The sequence below is a fragment of the Anolis carolinensis genome, chromosome 5 (assembly GCF_035594765.1).
Source record: "Anolis carolinensis isolate JA03-04 chromosome 5, rAnoCar3.1.pri, whole genome shotgun sequence".
Lineage (NCBI taxonomy): Eukaryota > Metazoa > Chordata > Lepidosauria > Squamata > Dactyloidae > Anolis > Anolis carolinensis.
The window spans coordinates 62,406,167-62,414,556 of record NC_085845.1 but is presented as its reverse complement, the minus strand read 5'-3'; positions in this window follow the sequence as shown (position 1 = coordinate 62,414,556).

The window sequence follows — 8,390 nt, the reverse complement described above, 5'->3', positions numbered from 1 at the left end:
AATAGCAAGGTAAAGTGTCTAGACAGATTATAAACAGGACCATAAAACAGTAAGTTAGCAAATTTATAATTTTCAAATTTTTTGTTTCAAATACCCCTAAACCTGTTTAAATACTTTCCAGCTAATCTCATTTAGAATTCACAAATAGATTTGCTATCAAGAAAAAATTACCTCTCAATTAGGACTGCATACACACTTTTTTGTGCACACACGGCACTCCTGAGATTTGGTTTCCCAGTTTACTCTATGAGTTTGAATGGATCCATACTGGAACTGCTCCATGTAAAAAGAAGAAATGGCCAATTGTATGAAAGCAAAGGAGAAGCTCTAAATCAGTGTATATTTTCATGAGCTACTTCATTTCCCAGCTGAAACAATCATTCCTTGTAATCGCTGTGCTACACCATTTTTAATTTTATATTTCAGATGGAATCTTTTTGTGTCTTTCAAATCCTTTAACAAACAAAAGGTTAAGCAAGATCAACATTCTTCCATTTTCTACCTGCCCTTTGTATATTTATTCAAAAATAAATGAGTTTAGACAAGCTTGCAGGATTTCATGGGACCAACTCCCAGGTAAGTATGCCTAGGATTACAGCCTTCGTTAATTATGTCAGAAAAACAAACTGTAAAAATGTGGAAGTTTTTGTTTGTTTGTTTATGAAGTATAAAGAGTGTTGGGAGCCTTGGATTCAAAATAAATCCAGCCTGCCCCCTGAAGTGTGTGGGGATTTCTATTTCAACCTATGTACCAATCTCATTTGTCTCAACCAGAGTTGTGCATATTTGGCAGCTCCGAAAGTCAGACTCATGTGGTCTTTAAGATGGAAAACAAAGCTTCCACACTGCTTCCTGCTCATGAATATATGGAAGATGTGACTTTCATGTACACACTGACTGATAATGTGAGAGGCTTAATACTGAAAGAGAGATGGAAAGTGCGTTCTCGGCAGGGGAAGAAAATTCATCACTGAGACACAGAGATCTGGTATATTGCGGTTTTAATGTGCGACGTCTATATTTTGCTCAAAGTAACAAATGGTCTCTGCGAATAAAAGTACAAAATCCACATCCTCCAGAGTGAGCTAATGTTCAAGAGTGCATGTATAGTGGGCAATATTACATTTCTTATGCTGGGTTTTGTGAGACTGCTGTGGCTTTTGTTATGAACACAAGCTTTCAAGATGATGCAGCAGCGCTCTCAGGAGGTAGTTAGCATTATAGCGCCGGCTGTGAATAACCCGTAGAAAGGAAGGAAAATGATGGAGGTTTTGGAGTGAGCGCATCTGTCAAGAACAGGGAGGCTGGGAAAAGCAAAGGAGTGACAGGTTGGGCAGCAAGAGGAATAGCATAATATAAAATGAGTTAATGATGCTGGCAATTTGGGCAGGTTAAGGCATGTTAAGACAAGGTGGCATTTAGTGATTTATAGGAAGAGTGAAGGCAAAGCAATCTTTGTAATGTATAGGTTTTAGACCACTGGGAGAAACCCAAATCTTAGGGTTTGTTTTTTTTTATAGTGCTGCCCATCAATATAACATTTCCAAGATGTTATGCTACTTAGATGTTTGTTTTTATATTTGTACAAGATATAGAACATACGTAGCAATATATCTTAGTGTAAAAGGTCTAGCTCTGCCTTCATAGGTGGGTCTAATAAATACACTCTGCAGCAAGAGCATTTTAAATTTAAACAAATGTAAAAAAATATATCAAAAAATCCAATGTTCAATTCCTTGAATAATTTATTAGCATTGGTGGTGAATTTCCTGATAATCAGACTAATGAGTATGACTCGCCACAGAATCTTCCAATCATTCTCCCCAATCATAACTAGTAAAGGTAAAGGTTTCCCCTTGACATTAAGTCAAGTCATGTCTGATTCTGGATGGTAGTGCTCATCTCCATTTAGTGTTCGAGATGAGCCAGCGTTGTCTGTAGACACCTCCAAGGTAACGTTGCCGGCATGACTGCATGGAGCGCCGTTACCTTCCCGCAATAGCGGTACCCATTGACCTACTCACATTTGCATATTTTCGAACTGCTAGGTTGGCAGAAGCTGGGGCTAACAATGGGAGCTCACTCCACTCCTTGGATTTGAACCGCTGATCTTTCGATCAGCAAGTTCAGCATCTCAGCGGTTTAATCCGCTGCACCACTCGCATTTGTAATTACTCCCAACTTTGATTTCTCATCCAAAAAAATCAAAGTATTAATGTAAATTAATGGGAAATAATGAATGAAGTAACTTATTTTATGACATATATTGGAAAGACAGGTTTTCTTTTTTATGAAATACTTAAAAGTATCTGAGGGATTTAATTATTACTTCTATATCAAAATTACCCGTTGATTATAGACAGAAAGATAGAACTATCGTTGTGGTAATGTTTTTGCCAAAGACCACAAGTCTAAATCAGCATGGCCAAGGGCCAGGGTTAATAGGTTTGTAGTCCAACATCCAACTTTTTACATTTCTGAATAGCTATAATAGACAACCCCTTCAGAGGTATGGTATTTTATTGAATGATTTATATATAACAAATGTGTTGACTCAAAAGTCAAGGACTGTTTCAGAGTGTATGTATCTAGCAAGCACATGCATTTACATGTTTTGCCAATCCAAGGCAGATTCCTTCCCTGATTTCTCATTGCAGCTACAAAGCTTTTACTCGAACACATTAATTCATATTAAAAATATTGAGAATCTCATTTGTCTCGCTCTCATAAGACCTACCCCCATGCATTCAGCAGCTAGCCTTTCCTCTTGCCTTTTCTTCCCATGGAAAATGATAATCTGAAGGGAACAGCAGCCATGTCATGCAATCAGGGATCCAGGGATTTTTTTTTTCAAGGATTCAGATCACACACAAAATCTATGCACATAATGAAGGGTCTCTTTTTTGGATTATTGCTTTCCACAGAAGAGCGCAAAAAAGAAAGGGGTAGGTCTAACTTATTCCTCTCCTGGTAACCCATTCCTGAACACGCACATCAAGCTATAGCTGTGAATGGAGCTTTAATATAGGGTGTTTTAATAAATCAATTCTGTTGACAGATTACTAGAGTTTTCTTACCTTCAGATATTACAAGAGTTGCTTCACTTACATAAAAAAACACGTGAAAATATCTACAGTTTGTCATTGCTTTGCATAGTTCATATATACAAGACTATCTGGTCTGGTGACAAATCTGATCCATTAAAACAGGAATGAGTCATTTTGGCTCTTGGATTGTGTTCCTTAACTGAGTTCATCATGCTTTTTGACATATGAATGGATATTTTACCAATAAGTAGAACCATGGATTGATATCTCCCTTTATAAAGATTGCTTAAACTTAATTGGCTAGTGTGGATATCACAGAAAATTGGTTTGCAGCAGATAAGCATTTCAATGGTGCTAGTTGAGATGGCTCTATATTACCATCAGTATGCCATTGTAAGGGGCAGTGGTGGCACAAAGGAGCCATGGTGGCACAGAGGACTAAACTGCTAAGCTTCAGAACTTGCTGATCGGAAAGTCGGCGGTTTGAATACACAGATGGGGTGAGCTTCTGCTGTTAGCTCCAGCTTCTGCCAATCTAGCAGTTCAAAAACATGCAAATGTGAATAGATCAATAGGTGCCACTTCGGTGGGAAGGAAATGGCACTCCATGCAGTCATGCCAGCCACATGACCTAGGAGTTGTCTACAGTTAACACTGGCTCTTTGGCTTAGAAATGGAGATGAGCACCACCCCTCAGAGTCAGACTTGACTAGACTTAATATCAAGGGGAAACCTTTACCTTATGCCATTGTATAGTTGTAACTAACAATGAATGGAGAAAGTGATTTTCCTGGGGCAACTGTTTGCCTATTGTGCAAATGATATACCTGGTCATTTGCTCTTCTTACTATATTCAACAGAAGGCAGGAGAACATATAGGACATAATGTGTTTCTGATCCATCAAACATGATTTGTTAGATCATGTTTGTTCTGTATCTATCTGGTTTCTCCAGTACAAAAATGACCCCCATGTTTGAAAAATTGTGCAGAATAGACACACTGGATTACAAAGTTACAGAAAAAAGTTGCCAGGCCACACATTTATTTATGATACAATAATAAAATGACCACAGTGTGAAGGGAACAAGAGAGAGCCCAACTGTAAATTAATTTAACCCCATGCCCTTCCCAAGCAGGCAACGAGCCACAATTATAACAGAGACTTGTTGCCCAGGAAATTTACCAATCCCTGGCCAGCACAATCTTGCTGTTGAGCCAGAGTTGCAAGATAGCCCAATTCAATCTATTCTTCTGCTTTTAGTCAGCACAATCTTGAGCCAATTTGTGGAGCTCCTTGTTGTCACCCACAACAACTGCCAGTTATGTCAAAGAAGTGGTTAACTAGTACACACAGTACTAAAGTATCCTATTACTACCAAAACAGAAATCTAAGAAAAAAAGAACAGAAAAACTCCAGGGAATGCAAAAAACAAGCCACAATAACTTGAGATAACATTTCCTCTGAGTGCTTAATTGGATACCAGGAATATGGGGTTTTTTTTGGGGGGGGGGCATGAAATCTAGGGGGAAAATCTAGGTCATTAAAAAGACAATGTAAAATGATGAAGCTCAGGGACCTGCTAACTTGTCTGCCAAAGTGCTTTCTTGAGCGCCGCAAGATCTCAGCCAAGATATCAGAATATAGTTTCCCAATTGGTGGTCTCAGCCTTCACAAGATAGCTCAGTCAAGTAAACACTCAGTCAGGCGGCTGATAAACAGACTTGTAGGTTCTCTCTGGCCCAATGGGCCCTGTCAAAAATTGGAGGTCAGAGGAAAATATTATGAGTTGCCTTTAAAAGTTAGAGGTCTTTTTTTTTGTCCTTCCAGAAAGAACATTGTTAAAAACTCTGAGAACCTCAAAAGTTTGAGAATTACTATTCCCTGTACTGCTAACCTTCATACAGAAATACCTGTCTTGTAAGAATATCTCATTTTTAAGTATTCAGAAGGGGTAATGAATGGCCATCAAATCTCTTTTCAGGTAATAAGTGAAACAGCAATTCATCATAAAGGATAGCAAGTGAGAAATGATTTATGGTGGTCCCTAGTCACTTCAGCAAAAGTGGGCTGCATAGTGACAGAAAAGGGTGGCTTGGATCTATCTGCCAGTTGCAAAGATGCTGCCAGCCTCTCTAATTCTAAGTCAGTTTTCAGAATAGCAAGGATACTGTAATAAAGTTTTATCATAAAGGTTCACGGATCTAGCTTAATGTTTGTAAGAGAAAATCCGGGGCTCCTGTTTTTATAAGAGTTGCTGGCAGTGGTTGTTGTTTTTAATGAGACTGTTGAAGAATTGTTAAGTGTCAGAGCAAATCACGAATTCTCAAGATCAGCATAATCAGAGTAGACAAAGTATATATTTGCTCAGAGAAACATCTGTGAAGACTCTCTCCTGAGTGTCATCAGCAAGATGGCAAGTTTTTATCACTCTGTTTTCTTTCCTGATAGGGTTTGTGAAAGTGAACAACATGTTACATCGCTTCACTTTGATTCTCAGTTTGTGAAACATGTAACTGCCTGTTTGTATAATAATGCTGGCACTATCTCTGAAGTACTATTTGCCTTTTATAGCTTCAGGTAGAATGGATTCTGATAACATTGTCTTCTCCTTCTTTTCACATTTTAGTTTATTGGACTTTTTTAAACATTAGAAGAACAAAGTCAACCAACCTAGAGCAATATTCACTCTCCCTGAACAGACCCTTACCCGCACTCCCAAACATAGCCAAAAATAGCAAATGTAACAAAAGCAAGAAGGATTGCAAGAGCAGGAGAAATGGAGGAATAAAGAAAAGGAAAATTCAGGAAAGCCATAGTAAGTTAAAGGTAAAGATTTCCCCTGAGTTTAGTTTTACTCGTTTCCAACTCTTGTGGGTGGTGCTCATCCCAATTTCTAAGCCGAAGAGCCGACATTGTCCAAAGACACCTACGAGGTCATGTGGCTGGCATGACTGCATGGAGCTCTGTTACCTTCCTGCTGGAGCGGTACCTATTGATCTACTCACATTTGCATGTTTTTGAATTGCTAAGTTAGCAGAAGCTGGGCCCAACATCGGGAGCTCACCCTGCTCCCCAGATTCTAATTGCCAACCTTTCAGTCAGCTATTTCAGCAGCTCAGCAGCACCAGCCATAGAAATACCAAGAAATTAGCGTTGAGTTACATGTTCAAGATGATGAGAATTCCAAACATTCATGTGAGGTACTATTGTTTATGAGAGCCAGTCAAGAATTTCAAATTCCAAGAGACCAAGACCAAGATTTCAAATTTCTGCTTGGCCATGAAAACCTACCAAATGATCTTGAGCATATCACATCCCCTTAACCTCAGAGGAAGGTCAGTGTAGAATCATATAATGTAGTTTGACTGCACTGAACTGCATTATATGAGTCTAGACTGCATTATATGGCAGTGTAGATGGCGTCTTGGGTTTTCTACAAGTGGAATAGGATCTTAAGCCATCTGTTAAGCTATGTAAGCCTCATAGCACTGCTGGCCTCGTAGAATGTGTTTTTTAAAGACAGGATCACTACAAGTTTGAAATAATTTCTAGACACAATAATAACTACTGATTATACTGCTTAAATTGAAGATGCACTATATCGAGGTAATAGCTTGCTTTCTGGAAGTCCGTTATGTAATAATTATGTACACATATGTTGGAGTCCCCGGTGGCGCAGTGCTTAAACTACTGAGCTGCTGAACTTGCGGACCGAAAAGTCAGCAGTTCGAATCTGGGGAGCGGGGTGAGCTCTTGCTGTTAGCCCCAGCTTCTGCCAATCTAGCAGTAGTGAGTAGATCAATAGGTACCACTCCAATGGGAAGATAACGGTGCTCCATGCAGTCATGCTGGCCACATGAACTTTGGAGCCGTCTACGGACAACGCCAGCTCTTCAGCTTAGAAATGGAGATGAAAACCATCCCCCAGAGTCAGACTTGACTAGATTTAATGTCAAGAGGAAGCCTTTACCTTTACCTTTACATATGCTCATACCCAGTTCAATTCAGGTCTATGTAAATAATATATTTTCATAAAGATATTTATTATTGGGAAGGTAACCTAGGACTCATCTACACTCATCACTTACTATGGTTCCAAACTGACTCAAAAAGGTGGTGGCCACAAAACACATGCCAGCAATGTGCACTGCAGAGCTGATTGAAAGGTATACAGTAATCAAAGGAAAGTGCCACAAAGTCCAAGTTAAGCCCTTTAATGCACTGCAGCAGATCCCAGTGTATTGCAGGGCCCTTCCACACAGCCCTATATCCCAGAGTATCAAGGCAGAAAATCCCACATTATCTGAATGCAAATATAGGGCTGTGTGGAAGGGCCCCCAGATTGCAGCCCAAAATCGGCTTCACGGAATGAAGAGTGCGTTGTAGACTCCCTTCCTTGCTGAAGCATTGTAGCTCATAAAAATAATGATTTGGAACTAATTGTGGTTGCTTGGGTTTGTTTGCAGCGAAATGTAATGCAGTCATAAATTGAAAGTTCACTGTCTCATTTGAATGAAATCTGACTATTAATTAATAGTTAACAATTAGTTATTACTGAATGTTTCATGACAGATATAGATTTTAAGCTGAAGTTTGCTGGTTCAATTGCTCGCATGTTGTGAAGTCATTGTTGTTTCCTGTGTGAAAATTCCAAGAGTCCTACTTTTGGGGAAAAGTTTGGATATAAGTAAAGTGGTTGGTTGCTTGCTTGCTTGATTGATTGATTGAAGAGCTGCTATGTCACAGTGCAGATAAAACAGAACTTGCTGAGCAATATGAGGAAGTTTCCTGTATTCTTTCTTTTAGAATAATTGGTAAGATAACCACAATACCACAGGCTATTGCTGAAAGCTTTTGGATATAAATCAGGAACAACTATGCTGGATACTCATTGTCAGTGAAGAAGAGAAAAATACCTTTTCTATTTCAGGATATTCATTCAAAAAAAAAGGCAGGAAAGAAACCACCATACATCAGAGTTTCCTGGGCCCATTTCGTGCTCCCATTGATAAGATCGCAGCTATCTCTAAAACAGCTCCATTTATTGAGATGATCATAATTCCCAAATAGCCATTGTATACACTGGACTAACCTTATTGTGCCAACCACAGTTAATGAAATAAAAGAAATAAAAATGCTCTATATTTCCAATTGTGTTGCATCAGTATTTTGGAGTGCTTTATTTGCTGACATTCTCTTTGGCCATTGAGAATAAACCTCTAGTTTTGCCTTCTAACCCATCTATGCCTGAATTAGCTAGACAGACCAGGCTTACGAACCTGCGGTTTTGCGGTAACTGAAATCACTTAACAAAGACTTGAAGAACTTCTTCAAGGAGGTG